The 24,405-nt window shown below is 39.8% G+C and overlaps 1 protein-coding gene and 1 long non-coding RNA gene across 3 annotated transcripts in view; one reads left to right on the top strand and one right to left on the bottom strand.

The window, feature by feature from the left end:
- DPYD (dihydropyrimidine dehydrogenase) overlaps positions 1-24,405 on the top strand; it is a 594,355-nt gene that overhangs the window by 27,097 nt on the left and 542,853 nt on the right. The window lies entirely within an intron of this gene.
- LOC137096964 (uncharacterized) lies at positions 1,562-6,420 on the bottom strand. Its single transcript, XR_010909850.1, has 4 exons — positions 6,072-6,420; positions 2,983-3,002; positions 2,507-2,718; positions 1,562-1,860 (listed from the first exon to the last, which is right to left on the bottom strand). It is a non-coding gene; the product is annotated as an uncharacterized lncRNA (long non-coding RNA).

Genomic DNA, 24,405 nt, shown 5'->3' with positions numbered 1-24,405 from the left:
CAAAGAGTCTGGCACAAGCCAGTAAAGGTGTTCCCAGTGGTAATCGGCACATTGGGTGCAGTGCCTAAAGACCTTGACCTGCACTTAAACACAATAGGCGCTGACAAAATTGTCATCTGGCAGCTGCAGAAGGCCATCTTACTGGGATCTGCACGCATTATTCACCGATACACCACACAGTCCTAGACATGTGGGAAGTGTCCAATGTGTGATGCAATACAACAGCCAGCAGAGTGATCTTGTCTGCTGTGGACTCATCTTGTTGTGTTTCAAATCATAATAATAAGTGTGATGTGATTACCAATTTTTTTATCATGATGTTTATTTATACCCTGTTTTTTTCTCTACAAGGAGACACAAAGCTGCTCTAATTCTAATATTCATCATTAGAGCCACAGTGTCCATATTATGGAACGTAACAATTCTCTTCTGTTTATGTCAGACCTCATCTGGAATATTGTTTTTAGTGACCACATTCATTTGAAAGAAGAATGGGTAACAATGTAAGGTGGTAGTAATCCGAGGAATGATTTCAGAGGCAGACCTCGAGACAGAATGGCAAGTGGCTAAGTCAACATAAATCGTACTGGTGTTCAACTATTTGGATTAATACACAAGGCATTAAATCTTATAAGCATTTCTTTACTTCCCTGGCAGTAAAACAAACACATAGTGATGTGATGCTCTTTTATGACTCCCAAATTCTGTCACCTGAGGTAGCTGTGCCATTCTTCCTGATGAAGAGCCTCCTTTGAATGATTGATCCATGCTGAGGAGGTACTCTTAAGTGCATCCCTTTGGCAGTGTTGCTCACAAGAGAATCAAAATTGAAACTGAATTAGCTCTCGAATGTCCACACTGGGATCATGGGTTGCTTGTAGTTGTTTGTTAAGGGATGGTGGGCTTCTTAATATCTTTGGGGTGCGGAGGTTTGCCGCTGTGCCAAGTCATCATCCAGCCTTTGGGTTCTTTGATGTGAAGCAATGGCAGGCAAAATCCCTCCCTGGCCGTCTCTCTGGGACGGCTGCAGTGTTTGAATAGGCTCTGAGTCAAATGTATTTTCCCCATCATTGTGACAAATCAAATAACCTCCATGTTTGTTGATCACCCCAGGGGTTGGTATTTTATGTAAATGGTGTCTTGTTCTTGGGCCCCAGCCATCCTGGGTAGCACAGAGGATATTTCAGTATCTTTCCTCAAAACGATGAGGGAGAAAATGAGCAGGCTTTGTTTGTTTAACCCTTCAGAGCTGCGGCAGGATGGCAGAGTTCAAAACAAAAGCCCCCATCCCCAATTTCACGGTTGCCTAGCAACCTCCCTCCCCTTTATTAGCATAGAGTTTAATACCTTTTTATTACAGGACTAAGCCATGTTCTCGTGCAGCCCAGTGCTAGGCTTGGCACACAGTTGCACTGGCAAAAATAGGAGAAAGAACATCTGACTGAAAATAACATAAAACAACCTTCTCTGCATTAAAAGGCATCCACACATACGCTGAGCAGTGAGAAGGATCCATAGCTGCATTTTCATTTCTTATTATTTGTCTTTAACTGACAGCGAACTTTGCTACTTCGGCGTGCCAGCTGAGATAATTCGGAGGCATAAAACGAAGGCTGTACCTGACCCCCTGCCCTGTCCAGGTTGGCGATACACACAAATTCCTCTCTGTGGGTAGACTGAGAAATTCTTTGTGGTCCGACAGTTGGCTCATAATTTGTGGAACTGTCTTTTCCTCATGATGAGTGGTGACTCTTATAGGAAAGCCTTGGATATATTTGTTTTCAAACGCTCAGCATCCAGTATATCCTGACATTAAAGTGAAAGGGTAGTTGGAGGCAGGCTTTGGATCTGTTGGGGCTCCTGCGAAGAAAAGGCAGACTTCACAAGAACAATGAAAGTTGCTTCAGGCTATAAGTAAGCAAGAGAAGATAGGCTGAGGAAAACAAAGCACCAGGAACTCCCTCCGGCTCTCTCTGTTCTGGGTAGTTGGTTAGGAGATATATTGGAGGCTACCTGGAGAAGCTGAAGGCTGCCAAAGCAACATGTATTTTTTTTGTATCAGGAGCGACTTGAGAAATTGCAAGTCGCTGCCGGTATGAGAGAATTGGCTGTCTGCAAGGATGTTACTCTAGGGGATGCCCAGATGTTTTACCATCCTTCAGGCCCATAGCCAGAATTTTTATTCGGAAGTTGGGGGGGCTGAGTGAGTGAGAAAGGATCCACCCTAGCAAACCTTTTGTATTGTTATCCCAGTACCACCATGCATATGGGATATATTGAGCATGGTGGACCAAACATGGCCAACTGTACATACAGGATGAGTGGGGATTGGGGGGTGATTAACCTAGGATCTGGGAGTTGCAGTGTGCCCTTATCCAGAGGGCATTGAACCAAACCAACGCTGGATCTGGACTAAACTTGGCACATAGAGCCAGTGTGCCCAACTGTGCATAGAGGCGGGGATTGGGGAATGATTGCCCTTTTTCAAATGGGAATTGTTGTTTACCTGGATCCAGAGTCCTAGAAGGCAGTTGACGAGCTTGATGCACTCCATTCCCAGCCACGAGTGTGGCAAGACTTCAATGCACAGGTGCAAAGTCCTGCCGAATTCATGGGCGCGAAGGCCTATTGCAGCCTCCGAATGGTATGTGGTGTGGCGGCATCCTCTTTGGCACCTGGGCTGTCGGTGCAGTCCCCTTCCTGTTCTGGCACCGAAGGCTGAAACCAGTGGCACTGAAAAGAAAAGAGAGTGTGCTGAGGGCCCAGACATGGACAAGGACGCCACCGTGCCACGTGCCAGTAAGGCCTTCTCACAGACCACCCTGAGAATTTCAGGGGGGGGGGGGCTGAAGCCCCTCTAGCCCCCCCCCCCCCCGGCTACATGCCTGCCATCCTTGTGGGAGGCTTCTCTCATGTTCCCGCTTGGAGAGCTGGAGCTGACAGAGGAGCTCAACCCACTCTCCCTGGATTCAAACCACTAACCTGTCTGTCAGCAGTCCTGCCTGCATAAGGGTTTAATCCATTGCACCACCGGGGGTTCCAAGGCAACATGGTGGGATATACAGATGGGAGAAAAGAGATGAATTTTTTTTAATCTTGTTTTTGAAAACAATATCATGATGATGATGATGCAGTGGTCCTTTGGTATCCAATGGGATTTTGTTTTAGTACCCTCTTTGGATGCCAAAATCAGTGAATGACAATTTCCACTACAGACAATTTCCAAATTACAAACAAGATAGGTTCTGTAGGTTTGTTCTTAACTTACATTTTGATGTAAGTCGGAATAGGTCCATTTCTAAAGTGTAACTCCACACACACACACACACACACACACTTTGGATAGCATAGGGAAGGGTTAACACCCTTGTGGTGTTTGGTTTGCTGTCTGTGCCCCTGTTCAGAAATTTCAGCTCACTTTCACCTATGGTTTTTGAAAGAAAAATGGCTTGTTATGGAAACAAGAACTGGTGATAAAGCTTCAGTGGAGACACCTTTTTCCTATGATAACCCTTTTAGGAGTAGATTTCTTTCCCTTCCTGTTGGCTCAGCCCCGTTCTTAACTATGAGCCATTTGTAAGTCAGATATTTGTAACTCGTGGACTGCCTCTATATGCAATTGCACTTAAAATGTGGTTACTTATATAAAGGTTTGCTTTTTGATTTTATTTTGGAAAGTGAAAACAACAACAACTTTATAGCTGCAGATACTCATTTTAGAACTCAAAAAAACATTGGCTAAAAGAAATCAGCAGGGAACAGAGAGGTCTGCTGGTAAAATAAGCAGTCATTTATGAAATCATTGGTATGCTTTCCTCTCTCAGGAATTTTCTTTTCATAAGTACAAATGCTAGGCAAACACACGTTGAAGTTATGTACAGATATGTCAGGTGCTGCTACCATTTATGACAGAGCTGTGGTCTGTGGACTATGGAAATGTCATCTGTAAAAATAACTTTCCAAGCTCTGAGAATTACAAAGCATTTTAAGTGATAAATGGCACATTTTGGCTAGGTTGATTTACTCTTTGCTTGTAATATAAAGTAAACATAAAGTTGTACACAAAAACTGTTTCAGGTGTAAAATTCGATATGGAGAAAGAACAGTTTTGTCATTATGGTCTTTTCTTAACTTTTTTTTAGTACATTTGTGCCACAAAATAGATGAGAAAATTGAAATAGGCGCTGAAGCTGTTAACTGATTTATTTTATTTATTTCGTATCAAAGGCATTGTAAAAATGAGTATAAAACTGATAAAAATAGAAGGTGTGCAGGCGACTAAATAACTTTTGACCAAAAACGGGCAACAGCAATGGCATTGTCTGTAGCCTCCAACAATTCCTCCTCTGTTCATGAGGCAGGGCAAAATGGACAAGCATACAGATGCAGAGTTGTCTGTTCTACTCCACAGTCACACAAGGTATGGGATTCTAAAACTAGTTCTTCCTACCACGGTACTGTAGTCATTTTAAACACTTTGCTTTGATCTATTTAAATCAGTCAGGGAAAACCACATTGGCAATAATTCCAGAATTTTGTTTGAGGAAGAGCATTTATTTATTAAACCTCATGCAATAACTTTAAAAACAAAACTTGCATTGCTTGAGTTTTTTTTTTTTTGTATTTTCTGACCCAAGAGAGAATTGCAATATATTGTGTGATACAGTTTGGCTTGAAAAAGATATCAATTCTTGTATTTCCCGGTCCCAATGAAAATTCCAATATGTGTCAAAATAAATTTTGATTTATCCTAAATGGGATAAATCTGCTAATAATCAGAGCATATCATTTTTGCTCATTTTGTGGAGACATGGGTGGATGATTGGGGACTAGATAAGACTTTTATTTGATGATGTTAACTCTTTCATTCTTTACTCAAATTATAACATTTACAAATAGCTATTCATCATAATAATCAAGATGCATGCTCACTGTTGCTTCACTGAATTATAATTCAAAAATATGGGATGTGTCGAAATTACTCCAATAGCAATCCAGTGATTGGGATGTTGCTGTTTGTTAGTTTTTCATCCTATTTGTAATTCTGTACATACCATATGGCTGAAGTTTGAGGAAATTGCATATAGCTGTTTATGTTGCAATGCTGCAGGATGCCTATATTGCAGCTGTAATTCTAACAAAGTATGATTCTGGAAATGAAAATATCTTTTTTGTTACATGGAGGTTTAAAAACTTTTTTGCAGTTTGGTGTATTCTGTCATTCATGATTTGTTTCCTCAGTTGGAGAGGGATGCATACAAGGCCAATTATATCCTGTTTATCTGGTATGCTCAGACTATTTGAGGAAATTCTTTTCTGCCTGCTTTGTGCTAGAAAAGCAGCATCTATGAGGTGGCCTTGTGCTGTTTCTGTCCCTGTCCAAAGCTAAGTTTGAGAAATGGTACCACTTCTTTGAGATGTTTGAATATGAAAAGAGACATGGAGGATGGGAGAGTTTTTACTGTTTCAAAACCCAGTGTGAGATTAAAAAAAGGTGTATATTTGTTCCATATCAATTTTTGATGTGTTTCTCACTCTTAAGGTGCATTTAATGGAGCTTGACACCACTTTAACTTCCATCGCTCAATACTATGGGGTCATGGGAGTTGAAGTTCTACAAGGATTTTAGCCTTCTCTGCCGAAGAGTGCTGGTGCCTCACCAAACTACATTGAGCCATGGCTGTCAAAATGGTGTCAAGCTGCATTCATTCTACAGTGCAGATGCACCCTTAGATCCATCCTGTTTATTTGCAATTGTTTTCTTCTTTAAAGACATTTAATTTGAGATGTAATACTTTTTTCAGGTGCATACTTTTAAAATTACATATTTTGGAGTACACTTTGACATTGTTTTCTGGAGCTACACAGTCCTTTGTCACAGTTTTAGACTCTGGATATTTAATTTGTTGTCTGTCACCCCTGCCATCACAGTTGCCTTCTGCAGAAAACTTGTTTTAACAAAGCTGCTATTTTAAAAAAGATGGTCAATTGCAACATTCACACTTGCCTCAATCATACAAGCGTTCTTTCTCTCACCTTGGACATTCCACAGATATATAAACCTCACTTACCTAGTTTCCAACAGATCTGACAACCCCTGAGGATGCCTGCCATAGATGCGGGCGCCAGGAGATAATGCTTCTGGAAAATGGCCATACAGCCCAGAAAACTCACAGCAACCCAGTGATTCCAGCCATGAAAGCGTTCGACAACACAACGCTGCTGTAGTTTTTGGACTTGTAGTTCAAGAGTATATTTTTTCTCTCTCTCCAGATCTGGCAACACTATTTTGTCCTGTACTATAGCATAGCATTATTTACTCTATCTATTTGCCCTTTTCCACTTTCTTTGTCTTCTTTTTGCTTTTCTTTTTGAGAAAATCTAAATAGCAAAAGCACTGCTGCTGTAACTCATCTGCCAGGGTGCTTCCAGGTCGAAGCACAATGACAAACCATACTGATTTCATAGATAAAAAGAGTTTGGAAAGGTTACTTGTATCAAAAGTCTTCGTATATGTAAATGAGCACTTTCAGACATTGCTCATTTGGCCTCCCAACACTGTGTTTAAGAGTAAGCAATTTTTTTCAATAAAATCGCATTTGTTTAAGCCTTCCTGTTTATAATGGAATAAACCTCATTTTATGTTAATAGAATTGTTACGCAAAGCTCACCAACATATAGCTAATATTTCTCTCTCACTTGTACACACATAGTCAGTCCTCATTTGTATTCATAAGGTTTATATCCTATAATTGCTAAATGCTGGAAAAACAAGGAAATTACCTTTTTGTTTCCCAGAGGCAGACCATGTGCTTCGTTGCTGAGCTATGGTCCTTAGGACATTCTGAGCAGAGTGTATTCTGAGCTGTCATGCAATGTGATGGTAAAGCAGTTAAAGATTACAGTCTGATGAACCTGGAAAGAGATCAAAAATTGATTATAGCTTCTTAATTTTTTCCCCATTGATCTTGACCATGTTATTCCTTTCACTTCCTTTTCCAGAAATTTTCTTATAATGCTATCACTTAGAGTAAGTACATTTGTCTGTTTCCTTTCAATTTTTTTACTTTATTATGGACATGTGTCTTGAATTCAAACATGTTCTAAGACTGTATGTGACAGTCCCAGTTCTATACTCTCAAGACAGTTTTTCTACCTTCATTGTGAAATTCATTGTGATTTCATTGTGATTTTCATTCTAATTGACTTTTCTTTTTCTGCAAAAGATTCATTTCTGTGCTTTGGGGCAGAAAGTGAGGGCCTCAAACAACAGAATTAGTAAAAGGGCCTCGAACATAAACCAGTTGATGTACCACAATTTTGAGATAATAAGAATAACCAAATCTAAAAAAAAAAAAAAATCCTTCCCTCAAAAAACAACAGGGACTAGACCTCGCTCCACATCATCATTATTACCACCACCACCACCACAATCATCATCGTCATCATTATCATCATCACCATTAAAAGAAATGTGTGGAATTCAATATAGATTAAACATCTCTTATCTGGAATTCTGAAGTTCAAATCTGCCCCCCCCCCCCCCCCCCCAAATACAAAATTGTCTATATGGGTGCCTGAGATATTATTACCTTTACTTTCTAGTCATTCAATATACACAACTTTATTTCTTATACAAAACGATTAAAATATGGTATATAAAGTTATCTCCAGACTACATACATAACTTGTATATGAAATATAAATGAAATTTGGGTTGGGTTCAATCTCCAAGCTATCTCAGACTGTAAGTATATGAAAATGCAAGTATTCAAAAATCTGGGGGGTGGAATCCAATGATCCCGAGCATTTCAGTTAAGAGATACTCAACCTGTATTGTGCAAACAATATGAAAGCGATGCAACTAATATTTCCCTTTTTTGCCTCCACCCCTTCACATCACCTTCCCCATAAAAAGTATTGTTGTGTTGCAGAGGGAAATTGCCATGCACCATGGCTACAGAGCAGTGGTATCAAGCACATTTTACCAAGGGCAGAATCAGCTTTATGGTTGCCTTAAAAAGGCTATTTGTAATTGTAAGATTGTATAAATGTAACTTTGTTTGTGTCAGGAGTGACTGAGAAAATGCAAGTCACTTCTGATGTGAGAGAATTGGCCATCTGCAAAGACGTTGCCCAGGAGACACCTGAATGTTTTACCATCCTGTGGGAGGCTTCTCTCATATCCCCACAAGAGAAGCTGTAGCTGACAGACGGGAGCTAACCCAACTCCCCAGATTTGAACCGCCGACCTTTCAGTCAGCAATCTAGCCAGCACAAGGGGGCTCCATAAATGTAACTATGTTGCCCTGGAATTCAATTCAATGACTTGTGGACCACATAAAATGATGTTGTGGGCCAGATTTGACCCAAGGACCTTCTGTTTGACATGTCTATAAAGAGAAGCACTGGAGGGTTGGACATTGCCCCAACACTGTCATTTTGGCCCTGATTGGGTCAAAGCACTGTGAAAAAATAATAATAAATGAATGGAGCTGAGGATAAAAAAGACAACATAGCTATCTACCTGGCCTCAAACATTAACCATGATATTGCATCACATTAAGCCCTGGATTTGCCACAAATCATGGTGAATCCAGCAGGGTCGGGCAAGGGAATGTGGGGAACCCATTGCCCCATGTCCCACATTGCCTGCCTTGCTTCTCACACCATCTCACGGGGTGGGGGGGGGAGGTGAGGGGTGGAATATTGCTGCATGACTTCCCCCATTGCTTCTTATGCAACATGAGAAGCCTCCCATGTTGCCACTGTGGTCCCTTCCCACACTTCCACTCTGTTTGACTCATGGAGCCCTGGTGGAAGTTGATCTGCATTGTGTAATGGGAGCTGGCAGGCTCTATGCTTAAATGGAGCGAAAGTGTCCCAAGACAGGCAGTTCTGCCCAACTGATGAGGCAGTAGGATTGATAACTGATTTAACTGTGACTTGGAGGAGCTACCAGTTGAGCTCACACAGCTAACTGCTCTCCCAAACAGTAGACTGGAAGTGAAACCATAACATGGCATACAGAAGGGATGTCTGGGTACAGCATCACACAATAGAATGACATCATTCTTGACTTCAGACAGCCTTCTTAAAGGATTGTCCATTGATAATTCGAAAACATTTATCCTATCTATGGTCAAGGTTGTGAGCATTACATACAGTTAGGTATGTAGTGCCTATCTCCTTAACCATAGATAGGATGGTCATACCACACTCTGGTTACATTCTACTGCAATGTGTTCTGTGTGGGGTTGCCTTTGAAGACTGTTTGGAAGCTTTAAATGGTCCAACGGGTGGCAGCCAGGCTGCTCACCGGAGCGGCGTACAGCGAGCATACAACTCCCCTTGTTGGGTCAGCTCCACTGGCTGCCAGTCTTCTACTGAACATAATTCAAAGTTCTGGCTTTAGCCTATAAAGCTTTAAATGGTTCTGGCCCAGCTTACCTGTCTGAATGGATCTCTCTCTATGAGCCATCTCGGAGTTGAAGATCAACTGGAGAGGCCCTGCTCCCAGTCCCACCACCTTCACAGTCACGATTGGTGGGGACGAGAGACAGGGTCTTTTCAGTGGTGGCCCCTCAGCTGTGGAATTCCCTCTCCAGGGATATTTGATGAGCCCCTCTCTCCTGACCTTTCGCAAGAGAGTGAAAATGTGGCTCTTTGATAAAGCCTTTGGAGGTCTTGTGCAATAGACAGATATAGAATTATGTGTAGGGACTATTGGAACAACCCGGATTACGATTACAATTATGGGTAGTGTGGTTTAACAACGGTGATGTTGGTTTAAATGTTTTTAATTTTTTTGATGTATTTTAGAATTCTATTTTAAAATGATCATTTTAATTATATATTATTTTTAATGGCATCAAATAGCTGTCTGTGTGTAAAGTTGCCTTGACTCCCCTCCGAGGTTGAGAAAGGCGGGGTAGAAATGCAATAAATAAATAAATAAATAAATAAATAAATAAGGCATATTAAATAATTTTGGCTCAGAAGTCAGAGAAATGTGATTTCTTTTTCGCCACTAAACCTCTGGATCGGAACCATTTCATAACAAGTAGGACTTGTTGTGTATTGTGTCTAGCTTTCTGAAGATATGCCTAGTGTTCCAGCACAAAAGTGCAGCCTACCAGCTTGTACTGGAACACTTATCATTTGATACCTGTGTCATCCAGTATCTTATAATCACATAGGTATTTAAACTTAGAATTATACAAGTTGATAGCACTGCAGTGATGATGTGTACATACTGTGTGCCTTCAAGTGATTTCCAACTTGTAGCAAGCCTAAGACAAAACAATCACAGGATCTATTAAGAAAGGATTCATGTTTTCCATGCTCTGAAGCTGAGACAGTGCAACTTGCTGAATAGATGAATATGGGGTGCCCACATAGTGCCACATTTAGCACTTATTGGTAAACTAGCTATTGTGACTGCTTTGTTAGTATGTCAGATGACAGAGCTTAATGCATTAGTCTTATAATTGCTTTCTAAGAAAGCTGCAGTAGTTGGCAAATAAAAACTGTATCACTGAATGTGTTACTGATTAAACTTAAAGCAGCTGTAGTGTTAATACTGATTTAATTGTCCAATAGCTTAGAGTGTAAATCATTAATTTTTCACAAGCTAATAAGTAAACATTCAAGTCTTCTTCGTCTTCTTTTTTTGGTCTTGTTCGAATAAACATTTCTAACCTTTTCCAGGACAAGACCTTGAATCTCATGGCATTTTGGATATTAAGTTGGTTGAGCTAATAAGACGTAACACAAAGAAAAGCAATGCATATTGATTTTATTTATTTTAACTGTCTTGAAATATTGTGAACATTTTAAAAGGGAGCAAAAACATATGATAAGATAGACACAATTTGGTTCTGAAATGTTTAGAATGTATTCTATGCTTTTGATGGGAAAAGTTTATGAGGGTAATCTGAAAAAAATGCAGTTTATCAAACCAAGCTAAACAGCACAAAAGGCACTTTTGTATAAAATCAAGTTATGGTCTCATTTGAAATGTTGAAATCTAAACTATAAGGCAAATGCCTTTTCCATTAAGCCTATACTCTGATACAAACTAAGGGAAAGCAAGTAACTGAGGCAGCCACCTAAGGCAGCATATATAATTTGTTGCTCTTCTGTTCTTTTTTTTTTTTTACACCAGTGATGAATTGCAGCTTCTTTCTATTTATTTATTACTACTTGCATCAACCTTGCTGATACCCAAGCTACTAGTTGAGGGTTTACCAAGATACACTAGGATAAGAGCAAAATACAAAGCCATTGCCCAGTGACTGTTGCCAATAATCCCTCTGAAATAATGTGTTTTTTTTTGTTTGTTTAAGATTTGACAACAAATAACAATGACTTGGCAAAGGATGACTTAAATCTTGCCTTATAGTGAGAGCTGGATTATTTCGAGTCAAAACCAGGGCCTGAGGCCTCTTCTACGCTGCCATATAAAAGTAGAGTTTTCTCCTAACACACCTTTTTTGCATGAAGAAAGTCGCTAAACCCTTCTAGACTGCCATATCAAGTCCAGATTATCTGCTTTGAACTGGATTATATGGCAGTGTAGACTCATATAATCTAGTTTAAAGCAGGCAATATGGATTATCTGCTTTGATATTCTGGATTAAATGTCAGTGTAGAAATAGCCTGAATTACACTCTAATCACCATTATCTGTTTTGAATTAGATTATATGAGTCTACACTGCCATATAATCAACTTCAAAGCAGTTAACCTGGATTTTATATGGCAGTGTAGAAGGGGCCTGAGACCCATTTATTTGGGAGGAATGAAAGATGGTGATGGTGATGGTCAGATGATGTGGCCTTGTCTCTTCCATATTGCCTTATTTATTTATTTATTTATTTATTTATTTATTTATTGTGTCAGGAGCAGACCAAAAGTTGCATTGCATTTTTTAACAAACAGACAAACAAACAAAATTTGCAAGCTTGGTAGCTGATTAAATGTCCTTTGACCAGTAGTTGGCCACTTGGAGTGCCTCTGGTGTTGCTGCAAGAAGGTCCTCCATTGTGCATGTGGCAGGGCTCAGGTTGCATTGCAGCAGATGGTCTGTAGTTTGCTGCCTTGGTCCTTTCACTATTGGTTGCAACTTCCCGGCGGATGTCAGGTGGTGCGATACTGGATTGCTTGTTGCCATGTAAAGTAGTCTTTTCCCACCACTTTCTCTACATCAGTATTTTGGTTGGTCTCTCCTCCTTGCCATTTCTGAATTGACAGTTGCAAGGTAGCCCATGAGATCATAGAAAAAGAAAATGAATTTGCGTTGTCTCTATGTTATCCAATACAAATTGTTGTTGTTTGTTGTTGCGTGACTTCAACTCATTTTCTGACTTATGTTGACATTAGGGGGGCTGGGGCTGATGGTGTGCAACTTGCCCACTGTCACCCGAAGGATTTCAACAGAAAAGTGGAGATTCAAACTCCGGTCTTGCAGTATCCAAGTACAGCCTTAAAACCACTACACCATTATGGTTGTTGTGCAATTATGCATTCCATTTTGGTTCTCATACAATTGTACATTCAGTGTCCCAGATTGGTGCGGGTCCTGATCCGTTTTTTGGGATCCTCCCAAATTCAGGAGGGCAGATATCTGTTTTTGTGCTGGAGTGCCAAAACATTTGTTTAGTATCTGCCCCCCCCCCCCGGGGGGGGGGATCCCAGGTTTCCCTTCTGGTCATTTTAGGCATTTAAATTATTTCTACTCTAGAGGAGAGGTGCTGCAGGCAGGCACGTACACTTTCTCTCCTGGGCCTGCACCATGCCACACACTCTTTCCAGTGCATTTAAAGGAGGCTTCTTAAAGCTGTTTCTGTTCTAGAGGAGGAGAGGTGCTACAGACAGATGTGCACGCTTTAAGAAGTCTTCTTACCTGTTCATACTCTAGAAGAGAGGCGCTGCAGGCAGGTGTGCCTTTCTCTCCAGGGCCTACACCATGCCATACACTCTTTCCAAGGCATTTAAGGAGGCTTCCCCACTTCCAGGTGAGGAAGAGTGATGACCTACTGGAGGAATCCTCTTGGGCTTCCTTTTAAAACCCCCCAGTTTTTCCTAGCATGCTTCAATCTCTTTTCTGCTTTGGGTTTAATGCTTCCTTACAGCTGTTTCTACTTTCTACTCTAGAGGAGAGGTAACTGGTAGTAGGGTTTTCTTTTTGTTTGCTGGGATTAATAAAAAAGATTAAACTGTGATGTCGAAAAGCAGAGGAGGAGATGAGATCGGCTCCCGTTTGCTTTCGTGTTGGGTGGGTTTTCGTACTGGAGGGGCTCTTCCTGTTACATGCTCCTGAAGGTACCAGAGGTACCAAAAGTAAACAGATCCACGCACAAGTCTAGTTGTTACAGTCTCCAGTTTTACAGCAATCCCATATTTCTCATGATGTCCTATTGCAAATTTTTGAGTTCATAGCACAGTTGAGGCGAATATATGTTTAGATGTTTCTCTTCTGAAAACCCTAAGTTATCAAAGGAATTGGTAAATTCTAGGATTTGTTGCTGATAGACTGACATTCAATCATTGAAAAAAATCATTTATACTACTGGAAAATTCAAATGTTCATATGTAATCTTTTCTTCCCCTATGTGCAGTCTGAGATCACAGGATTTCATAGGAAGGCTCAATGCTGAACTATATATTTTGCAAATAAAGAAACCCTAATGCTTCCATCATGCCTCCTGTTCATCTATGTGCCATATCTTCCTTGCAAATCCCTCCCACTATGTCCCCTTTGCAATTGAAAACCTGATGTTTCCTACCACAAGTCCAGTACTGACCTGAATTGCAATTATTTGGGGAGATGACAGATATTGAAGATGATTCAGTATCTGCCATTTTCATTTTGTTCATTTGCAATCCAAAGCATAATCAGGCTGGATTAGGCCAGGCAGAATGGTGCCTTCAAGATGAATGGTTTCTTGTGAAGCAAATTAGAATTCTGAAATGTGACCAACTTGTCTTTATCAGGTGAATATAATATTAAGATGCATTGAAATGTTTAATGAAATTAACAGAAAATAAATATTTTGTGGATAATGCATTTGTAATGGCATTAGTTATCATTTAGCAGTCTACTGGGAATAAATTAGAATGTACTGAAACTCCTTTTTTTATTGGAGAGAGCAAATTGCATTTTTGAATGCATGATGCGAGGTTCATCCATAGAGCAAACCAGTGAGAACTTCTGTTCATGCTTCCCATGGCAAAATTTGTTCAATTAATCCTACTTGAGTCTCTTCTCACCCCTGCTTCTAATATGCTGCTCCAAAAATCAGATACACTTTATGAAAGCAATTATTTATAATGAGCTATGGAGCCCTATCAGATATGATCAGTTCTGTGTCAAACCAAATTGCTCAGAGGGTTTAGGACTTCTTTTAAGGCTGTGTTTCAAATCCACATTTAGTCAACTGCATGCAGAGTGGTTTTGTTCTGTAGTCACATGTGTTTGCATCAGTGGGAGAGAGATAGTAGACATGTTGACTCAAGAGCTCCAGGAGACATTGTTTCTTGCTATTTTTGCCTTGGATGGATACTAAAAATAAATTTACTTTATTTTCTGGCCCAACTCTTTTATGTCCTGAAAAACTAGGCACTTTTATTTCATCCAGGGTAGATTTTGATGGCCATAACTAATCCAAGTAATAATATAATAATAACTTTATTTTTATACCTCGCCTCCATCTCCCCGAAGGGTCTCATGCGGCTTACAAAGGGACAAGCCCAAGGATTACAAGCTAAAACAAACACAGTAAAATACAATCAATAACAACAAACAACTAAATCAATAAAATCAATTAACATCATAAAAACAACTCCCTGGCTGACCAACAATTTGAAGCTGGTTTGAAGCTCAGAGTAAGTGCAATCGAGGGAAGGTGCAATAGTGAGAGGGTATGCATCCTGTAAGGTTTCTATGAATCCTGTTTATTAATTACTACATTTATATGATTTCCTCCCTCCACCAGCACTGGATGCATGCAAACAAACAAGATAATCCTATGTTTTTCATAAAACATGCCTAATTGAGCTCTCTTTTTTAAAGAGATAAAGTGGGGCACACATTATTATTATTATTACCATTATTATTAAGACTTTATCATGAGGAATACCAGAGATATTGATGATCAAGGTACCATTGAGCATTGGAACCTAATAGTAGCTCAGTTGGTTAGCATATGGTTCATCTGCAGAAGATCCTACAATCCATCCTTCACATTTTCAGTTTATGATGGGAAACAATACCACAAGATGAGTTTCGAGGGCCATTTCTCATTGGAATAGGCAGCATAAGAAGTCGATGGACCAATTGTCTGACATGATATGAGGGAACATCATTTTGAAGACTAATGGGCCATTGCATGTTGTCAGCTAATATACATTCTGTTAGTTTTAATGGAATTCTGATTTGATGTAAACCAGTTTTCTGTAGATATGAATATAGGTCCAAGTTAATGCTGGAAGCAAGTTGTGTGTTGATGACATTTCTGGAACTAAAGCTGCAGAGCATTAATGATGTAAAAACCATGAGGTTCACCCCATATTAATCAGGTCTGGGCAAATCCCATTAACAGCTTGAGGCTAGCAATTGGCTTCTTACTTTGGCTGGAAGGATGTGAAAAAATAATCCTGCACAAAAAAGATTAGATGCAACATCCTTGAAAAGAGAACAGGTGGCACAGTTTCTGTCTGCCTCACGTCTTCATATACTTGGTGTGAGGTGAGGAACAGACATCCATTCCTTAGCATTGATAGTTTAGAAATGTCACAGCAGCTATTGGTGAAAAAGGAGAGGATCTCATCCCTTTCCTTGGCAACATCTTTCCAACAGATGCTGGGGTACTGATCTAAATCCTTTCACTTGGGAGTATAAGCTAACCAGCAAATGAAGATTTGGATTATTCAACTTCTCTACCTGCCCCCGTCCCAATGTATATCTGCATTTTGACTAAATAAAAATGTATATAATGTAGTGCTATGGATGTAATGTTATTGAAGCAAATTGAGCAATTCCATACCATTATGACTCTAGTACATTTTGGCTAAGCAGCTCCAGCTGCCTTTCGTGGCCAGGCAAAATATTAGTAAGCTTAGATGTTACTGGTATTGTTCAAGTCATTGTTGCCTGATCATAAGATTAATTTCAAGCTCAAATAAAACAGATGCCTAGGGAAAATTCTTGGATACTTGTTTCTCACTGTGGATCAAAATTCTTAAGATACTTAGCTTAATTGTTCTAATCTGCTCATTACTTTTGGAGAAACAAATAACATGTATTCTGATTGTTCCCACTTGGGAGACAGATGTACTTTGTAGTATACCAAATGCTGCTTGCTGTGAAGGATAAAGTGAAAAGTGCGTTATTTTAAAAAGAATATCAAGTTGATACATTTAACCTTCTCCCAGCAGAAACTCTAAAGTCCACTTTATTATTTAAGGTTTAATCAAGTGGCTGTTTTCTCCATAATTTCCCACTATCCCAGTTTGACAGGGAAGGTCACAATTAATTCTGACATCCCACTTTTCAGCCACTTTCAAAATGTCCTGAAGTTTTTCTCCTCTCACATTTATCCTTTGGACTCAGTTTCTTTTAGTTTCTGAAGACTGAATTCAGAAGTGTGAAAACTACAGGGGTAAAGGAAAAGAAGGGCAGTGAAACATTTAATCTAACTTATTTGTTTCTAGTCTGAAGATGAACGCAGAGTGGAGGGTCAGCCCTGGCACCAGAGGAACTATGATGGGAAGAAACAAGTTAACTAGGTGGATACATAGACTCCATGGAGAGTCATTACAAATTGTAGTAATAAATTAATGAAGCACTTCAAACGGTTGCAAGCTGTATCTGTACTAACTACTCTTTCCTGTTGCTTGGAGGTACCCCCCCCTCCCCTCCACACAACTGAAGTATTTGTGAAAAAAAGTGTCCTAGGATATTTCTGCCCCAGTCCACCCATGGAGCCCTACGCTGCCCATCCGATGATGTAGGCTGACCTCTGGCAGGGCTCTATGGGTGAACTGGGATGGCAGCATAATAAGATGCTACACTGCCAACATGGTAGTCTCCCTGTGTTCTATTAGTAACAACGGGTCTATTATGGGGTTAAGCTATGTGGGGAACTGTGATAAGGAAAATTGTCCTGCTGCCACCCCAATTTGCCATGGAGGCTGGCGAATCGCAACACTGGACTTCCTCCATGTGAGGAGGTCCTTGGAGATATTATAATAAAATCCATGAATAATCGAATTGAAAAAAAGTTAAATCTACTGACTGTACATTTATTGATACCTTACCTTTCTCCCAAAATGGAACTTAAAGTAGCTTTCAAATTAAAGTGCAATATATTTAAAAACTCGTCTTGGTATAGGTACCGAATATTCATACAAAACTGCAGAGCAATTTCTGTGACTTCTGGGTTTTTACTAGGTCATTGAACATGTGATTTCAAACTTGTTTGCAGTGATAGTACTAGGATGCAATGTGAAAGCTGAGGTTGTTAGCAAGCCAGTTCTGCCGCCACTGCCTATTATTGTATTCTGTGGTGCTCCTGGAAAATTGTGGCATATACACAGCCTGACTTTTGCCCATCTTCTGCTTTGTTTCAGATGGGCGGTTTTCTTGGCCTTCAATAGACTTCTCTGACATAATAACTTTCTCTCTTTTTAATTAATCATCCTTTTCTTTTGAAAGGCACCTAGAACACGTCAAGACTTGAAATGAGAAAATTATGATGTATGAAACGATGCTGATTCCAGAGGCAGGTGGTTAGGATAACTGGAAAAGGCCATCATCTTCTGCCAGTGAATCTTTTCAAGGTTTTTTGTTTGACTTTTCAAAAGTTTTAATTGGAGCTGCTTTACATTAAATGTGTCATAGTGTCAGGGAAGCATTTTTGTAAGATCTCGTATGACTTAATGGAATTCTACCCAGCAAGGCTTTCACTTCCCAATGACACACACAAAAGCGTATAAAACATTTTACAATATAGAGTGGATCAATCAAGAATTTTAAAGTGATCATAAAGCTATAGTATAGAAGGAAAAGGCAGAACTTTATGAGAGTTTTTGTTTTGTTTTGTTTTTGGGCAGACATAGTAGAATGATGACACAAATTGCAATAGAGACCAAATATTATATACCGCTAAGGCTGGTATCTGTTTATTGTTTAAATTTGGGAAAACCATTTGGATTTTATAGAACAAGAATATGGGAGATTTCTATAATATTGAGGTGGTCCTGAATAAGGATTTAATTTCTAGGCAGCAACTCCATATTTATGGACTTTTTTCTCAAGTCCGAAGCTTGCTTTTTCGGTATGGTACTCCGTTTCATAAGAAAGAGTAAGGAAAGGTAGAAAGACCATGTTCTTGACAGTTTTACAAAACCATAGCTAAAATATGTTTGCTCTTATAGCACTGAAATGACCAAGTTATCCTATCTTGCAGTTTATTATTTGAAATGTAGGCAGTTCTATGTCTAGTTTAAAGATTAAGAGTTGCACAAAGGGAATACACGTACAAAATTGTGGCTTCTCAGTAGGTCACACGTTTTATATCATGAAACACTGGGATTATGGCACAGCTGGCTAGGAGTCAGCTGCATTAAGAACAAAAGGTCATGAGTTCGAAGCCAGCCTGGGTCGGAGTAGCTTGCTGTCGACCTTTGCAGCCCGAAAGACAGTTGAATCTGTCAAGTAGGAAATTTAGGTACCGCTTATGCAGGGAGGCTAATTTACGACACCATACAAATCTCCAGCAAGCATGCAAAGAATGAGGAATACTTCATCAGTGTTACAAATGGACGGTGAAGCGACAGCTCCCCTGGTGGCCAGAATACCTCATGAAAATTCTGAAATGTTAAATAGCCTCTTTGTGTCTGTCTATATATGTTGTGTGTCTATGGCATTGAATGTTTGCCATGTATATGTACATTGTAATCCACCCTAAGTCCCCTGCGGGGTGAGAAGGACGGAATATAAATACTGTAAATAAATAAATAAACAAATTATATAGCATGCTGATACCACTTTGACCAACATGATAACTTCCCACGGGAATCACGGGACTTGCAGTTTAGGAAGGGATGCTTAGAATTCTCAGTCAGAGAGCTCTAGTGTTGCACTACAATTTCCATGTCTCCCATTGAATGCAGCCCATGCAGTTACAGTGAAAACATAGTGTTGTGACTGTGTTGTGTGTAAGGGCCCCCAGCAGTAGATTTCTGTGCTATTCTGGTCCCAGAGTGAGAGAAGAACAGCTAGTATTTGCCACCCCCTTTCCCACGTGTTTCCTGTTTTATTTGGATTGTTAGCCTGAGGGCAGAGAACTATCAAATTAATATTTTTTTAGCTGCTCTTGAGACTTTTTTCTCAAAAGGTAGGTTACAGATGCTATGAATATGTACACATGGACATATATACACCGTGGACTTCATCCCAACACTGGGGGGAGTGGGGGGAATTGTCTTTTTCATTGTGGCATTTTGTTTCACTCTGACTGAAAAGGAAAAAAGAGAATTTATACATGTGTCTTCTTCTGTTTTTACTGAAATCATCTGTTTGTTTTGCATCACACAGAATAATGTTGGCTCCTCCCACCTCTTCCCCTGTTTTTTTTTCCAAAAAGAAAAACTTCATAATTGCAGAAGTCTCATATATTCATTCCTTCAAAAATAAAACTTTCTAAACAGCTAATTAGCACAACTTTAACATTTCAGTGTTTCTGCATCACTCCTTCTTTGTGTCCTAAGCGGAATGGTTAAAATCGGAGCATTGTGGAGCATGCAAAAACCGCCCACACAAAATTGTCACTAAACAGAAAGAAGACAGTGAAATAAAACTATTCCCATCCCACATGCTACTTTAGCCCTTTTCTATATGTAGAGAGTCAATTTCTCACAGTCTTTAAAACCCTTGTGTTTCCATGTACTTCAGAAATGGGGCCAAATGGAAAACCCAAGGGTCTTGCGTTGTATGATGGGTTCTATGTGACTCCCATCTTTTAAGTGTCTAGAAATGATGGCAACACTGTGTGGGATGAAGTCCTATCATAGACCAATGAAAGAGAAGTTGTTCAGGTTCAGTGGGACCATATATGTTCTAGATTTTAATTTGAACTTCAAATGAGCTGTGTAGTGTCGAAAATCTATTTGTGGGATAGGCTCAGTATCATGGCTAGATAACATGTAGAATAGAATCACCACACCATGACATAGAAGCCACTGGTTTGCGACTTTGTGAACCACTTGGTTCAGACTTTCTTCCACAGTAAGATTTGTGCCATATTTAATTAAAATGGTAGTTATTTATATAAGCCTGTGCACGTGTGCTTCTCTTTGGTGTCTTTTTTGATGGGGAGAGATGATGCAAAAGTTGCCTCCCAGTTATGCATTTTTCAATAGCTGTGTTAGTCTGTTACAGTGGTAGTGATGGTGGCAGTGACTGTTAACCATATATTTAACTGGACCTTATTGTGAGCCTAGCTTGCATTAGTGTTCCCACTGACAACAAAAATAAATACACAAGTGATGAAAAGAGAGTCAGGAGCACTCCTGAAAGTAGCCTTCCTTTTTATTAATTTTAGGAATAATGACTGGAAGCTGACAGTCTTCAGAATTATTTTGTGTTGTTATCATCTTTATTGGAATGGAGCTCTCTCCTGTGATCTAGGAAAGTTTTGCTGTGAGCTTGCATTTCCTCCAGTGGCTGGCCAATTGTTAAATGAGAAAATGACAGAATATGAAATGATGAAATACCATGCCGGATAATTATGTTGCATCCATGATTGTTGTGTGCCATCATCAAATGCATTTAACTTACTAATTTGAGTGATATTTTCAGTTTGTGCAGCAGAAATGCCAATTTCCATATGTGCTTCCTTAGAAATTAATTTTTTTTGCTTTCGGGGTCAATAATTTAATTTCTTTCTCTCATGCAGTTATTAAAGATCCAGGAGCCCTGCCAGAAAAGAAAAAAAAATGCAACCCTATCCCTTTCTTTTCTTTCCCCATCTATGTAAATCTCTCTCAATCAATTTGAGTAGCTTTATTTCTCTGCAAAACAAACCATTCTAAATCATCTGCTATGGCTGTGTCAAACTGGGTTGCAAATCTCCCTGTCTAAATGTGGAGCTCACAAACACAGCTGCAGGGGTTTTGCAACTTAAATATAATGGTCAAGTTCTAATGATGCCAACAAAATCTTCCCCTTCCCCTTCTTCTACAGCTCCAAGAACCAAATTTTTAGACTGCACAATGCGGTAGGGAGTGTGGAGTGCAAACTAGAGAAAGCAGGCATGCCACTGTTTCTAGAGGAAGTTGTGTGGCATTACAATGTGCACAGTTGGATTCTGGCTGACAGCTAAAGTTCCTGATTCATGTATTAATTTTGAACACTTGCCTGCAAAAGAAAGGAATTTGCATGATTAAGTGGTTTAAATCAGTGGTGGCAGGAAGTAGGGGAATTATTACTGGTTTTCCTTCGAGTTGGTTTTGTTGTTAGATTCCAATTCCATTCTCGGCAAACACATCTAGGGATATGGAAATCATAGTTCAGCGGCATATGGGGAACCAGAGTTCTTTGGTCCTTCTTGTATTATAAACTTCTTGGATTTCAGAAAATGTTCACATTTGGAGTCATCTTAACAGCACTCGAAAGGTAGTAAACATGGGGTTTCTTCCAAGTTTGGAGAAAAACAAGAAAACAGAGTGGTGTCATACTCAAAGGCGTACATCTGTTGTGGTCTCATATTAGTAATATAATATTCAGCTCAAAAGCTGCAGTGTGTTTTGTAGTACTTAGTACATTTGGCAAATGATGCATTAAAGATTTATACAAGAGTCTATGCATTTTAATTACTATAAAAATAGTCTGTAAAACTAGCCTCTAAACTCGTTGTGGTATTTCAGCAGCTGGCCACACAACTGCACAAAAGTTTTGCCTAAGTCTGGGCTATTTGGTTCTATGACACTACTTCCTTTTCATGTTGTGAATGCCTATTCTGTAACTTAAAACCAAACTGCCAGCAATATTGTGGCACACAGTGTTGTAGCACAAGTCTAACCCCTATTGTACTGATATAAAGTGAACTTGGATAGATTTTAAAGCATATAATGGGCAGAATAGGCAAGAAATTAATCAGGAAACCATGCCATATATACCCAAGGCTGCTTCTCTTCCACCGCTTTTTCTTGACAACTTTTACCTCTGTTATACAGAATAGTGTTATTGCATTCAAAAGAGTAACAAAGGACAGTAGAAATTCATGACCAATAGGATTGATCAAGAAGTGGCTATTGAAATGTTTGTGTTCCACCCAAATACCAAGTGGAAGCACTGATTTCAGTTACCTTAGCCATGTATTAAATTATTGTGTTACCCACATTTATAAATTACCGTATATGATGCTTATATTTGTTTGTTTTTTTTAAACATTTTGTTATTTTTATCATCTTGTTTAACCAGTATGAAAGGAAAAGACATCTAAACTTCAAATAAAGAAAACACATTATAATCAGGGGTAGATGCTAGGTCTATAAAGAGGCAATTTTTAAATTCTGAAATAAGAGTCAGGTGTCCCTTATAATAAGGACACCCAAAAATCTCATCTCGGGGTGCTCCCAGACAGGAGTAAAATCTGCACTGAAGGAGGTTTAAAAAACCCCAGTTCAGTGCGGATTTCAGTCTCCACTGCCCATCCTCTCAAACAACAACAACAACAAAAAAACCCTGGGTATAAAATCAGTATGGCATGTAGTAATCCCGAAGCCCTCAAATTTTCCCCTAAAAGTTAAGTAAAATGTACCTGGCCACCATAAGTTCCCTCCTTCCATCCTCCTGGTGCAAGGAAATGATGTGTCAGCAGACTGGGCGGGGGGGGGGGGGGGAGGAAAATACCCCTCCTCCATCTCCTAGTGTGTCATTTCTTCATGCCAGGAGGGCACGAGGAGGGTACTTATGGCAGCCAGGTACATGTTATTTATCTTTTAGGTGTATTGAATTGTTACCAACACTTATGAGCCGCCCTGAGTCCTCATCGGGGTTGAGAAGGGCGGTATACAAATACCGCAAATAAAAATAAAATAAAATCAATCAATTTAGGTTTAGGGAGAGATGATGGGTGCATGTTCTATCATTTGGGCTCCAGGAACCTGAAAAACTGAGATAGCTGTGTGACTTGGGCCCAAGAATCTGAATGCTTCTGGTAAAACTGAGACAGATCACGGAATATGGGCCTGTCTGGATGAGCCTTCAGAATGTCATCAGTAAAAAATAGGTTTGCAAGATAATATTGAAATGAAAGGATGGATTCTGCTTAAGTTGTTATGTGTGGTGTTGTTTAAGTTTAGATACAAGCATTCAGATAGTCAGAATATATTTGGACGAGTTCAGCCAGTGACTGAGATCTCATCTAGAAGCAAAGCAGTGTAAGGCAGTACATTTACGGAATGACTGAAAGAATTAAATGACTTTGGATTGCAGGAATGTGTGTGTGCATGCATGTAAAAGCCTTTAGTACATTGGTTGTCAACTGGTGGGTACCCAGATGTTTTGGCCTTCAACTCCCAGAAATCCTAACAGCTGGTAAACCGGCTGGGATTTCTGGGAGTTGTAGGCCAAAACACCTGGGTTGAGAACCACTGCTTTAGTATTTTCTCTGCAAGAAGAAAATTACCACCTTAAGGAGAATATTTAGCCCATCCTATCTGTCTAGTGCTGATTCTCCACTTTCAAAGAGATTTTTTTCCTCATAAGGCGCAAAAAGGTTAGAAACGTTATCCTGTCTCTTGGTGAAGTCAATAAAGTAGAGCTGTTTATTTTTGATGAGCTGTTTGAAAGTTTGCTTTTTATTTTAGTGTAGTTTGGACCTTTGCCCTGGCAGGGCCCCTGTGGAGGGGCTATTGCTGAGAGAATGAGGCCTAAGAAGATGTAAGTCACAGGCTTGGACAGAGGTAGAGCTATCAGCCACTGGCTTGCCCTCCAGTTTGACAGGGACTGTCCAGTTGACCCCTATGCCATTCCACTTTTCCAGCTGTGTCCTGGATTTCTTCTGTTAAATGTTGTAAGGGATGCAATATATCTATGTACATGCTATCACAAATGGCATCTATACCTCTTCGATAAATTAGGTTTACAGGACTCTGAAGTTGCTCTGACCCAGCCAGGAGCATCCTCACAATCTTTGGCCATTCACACAACTGGACAAACTGAGGGCATGTTGGGATCACAACTGACATTGTTGTGCTGCCACCAGTAAGCAGCTTCCCCCGGCTTGCTAATGACATCATATTTCTAGTTACCTGGCTTGATAGCAGTAATGACATCACCAGGAATATGACATCACCACCAAGCTTCTAGAAGAGAAACTGAAGGTTCACTCCA

Source organism: Anolis sagrei, chromosome 4 (assembly GCF_037176765.1).
Source record: "Anolis sagrei isolate rAnoSag1 chromosome 4, rAnoSag1.mat, whole genome shotgun sequence".
Lineage (NCBI taxonomy): Eukaryota > Metazoa > Chordata > Lepidosauria > Squamata > Dactyloidae > Anolis > Anolis sagrei.
The sequence above is the reverse complement of the archived record's forward strand: the minus strand, read 5'-3'. Positions and strand labels throughout refer to the sequence as shown.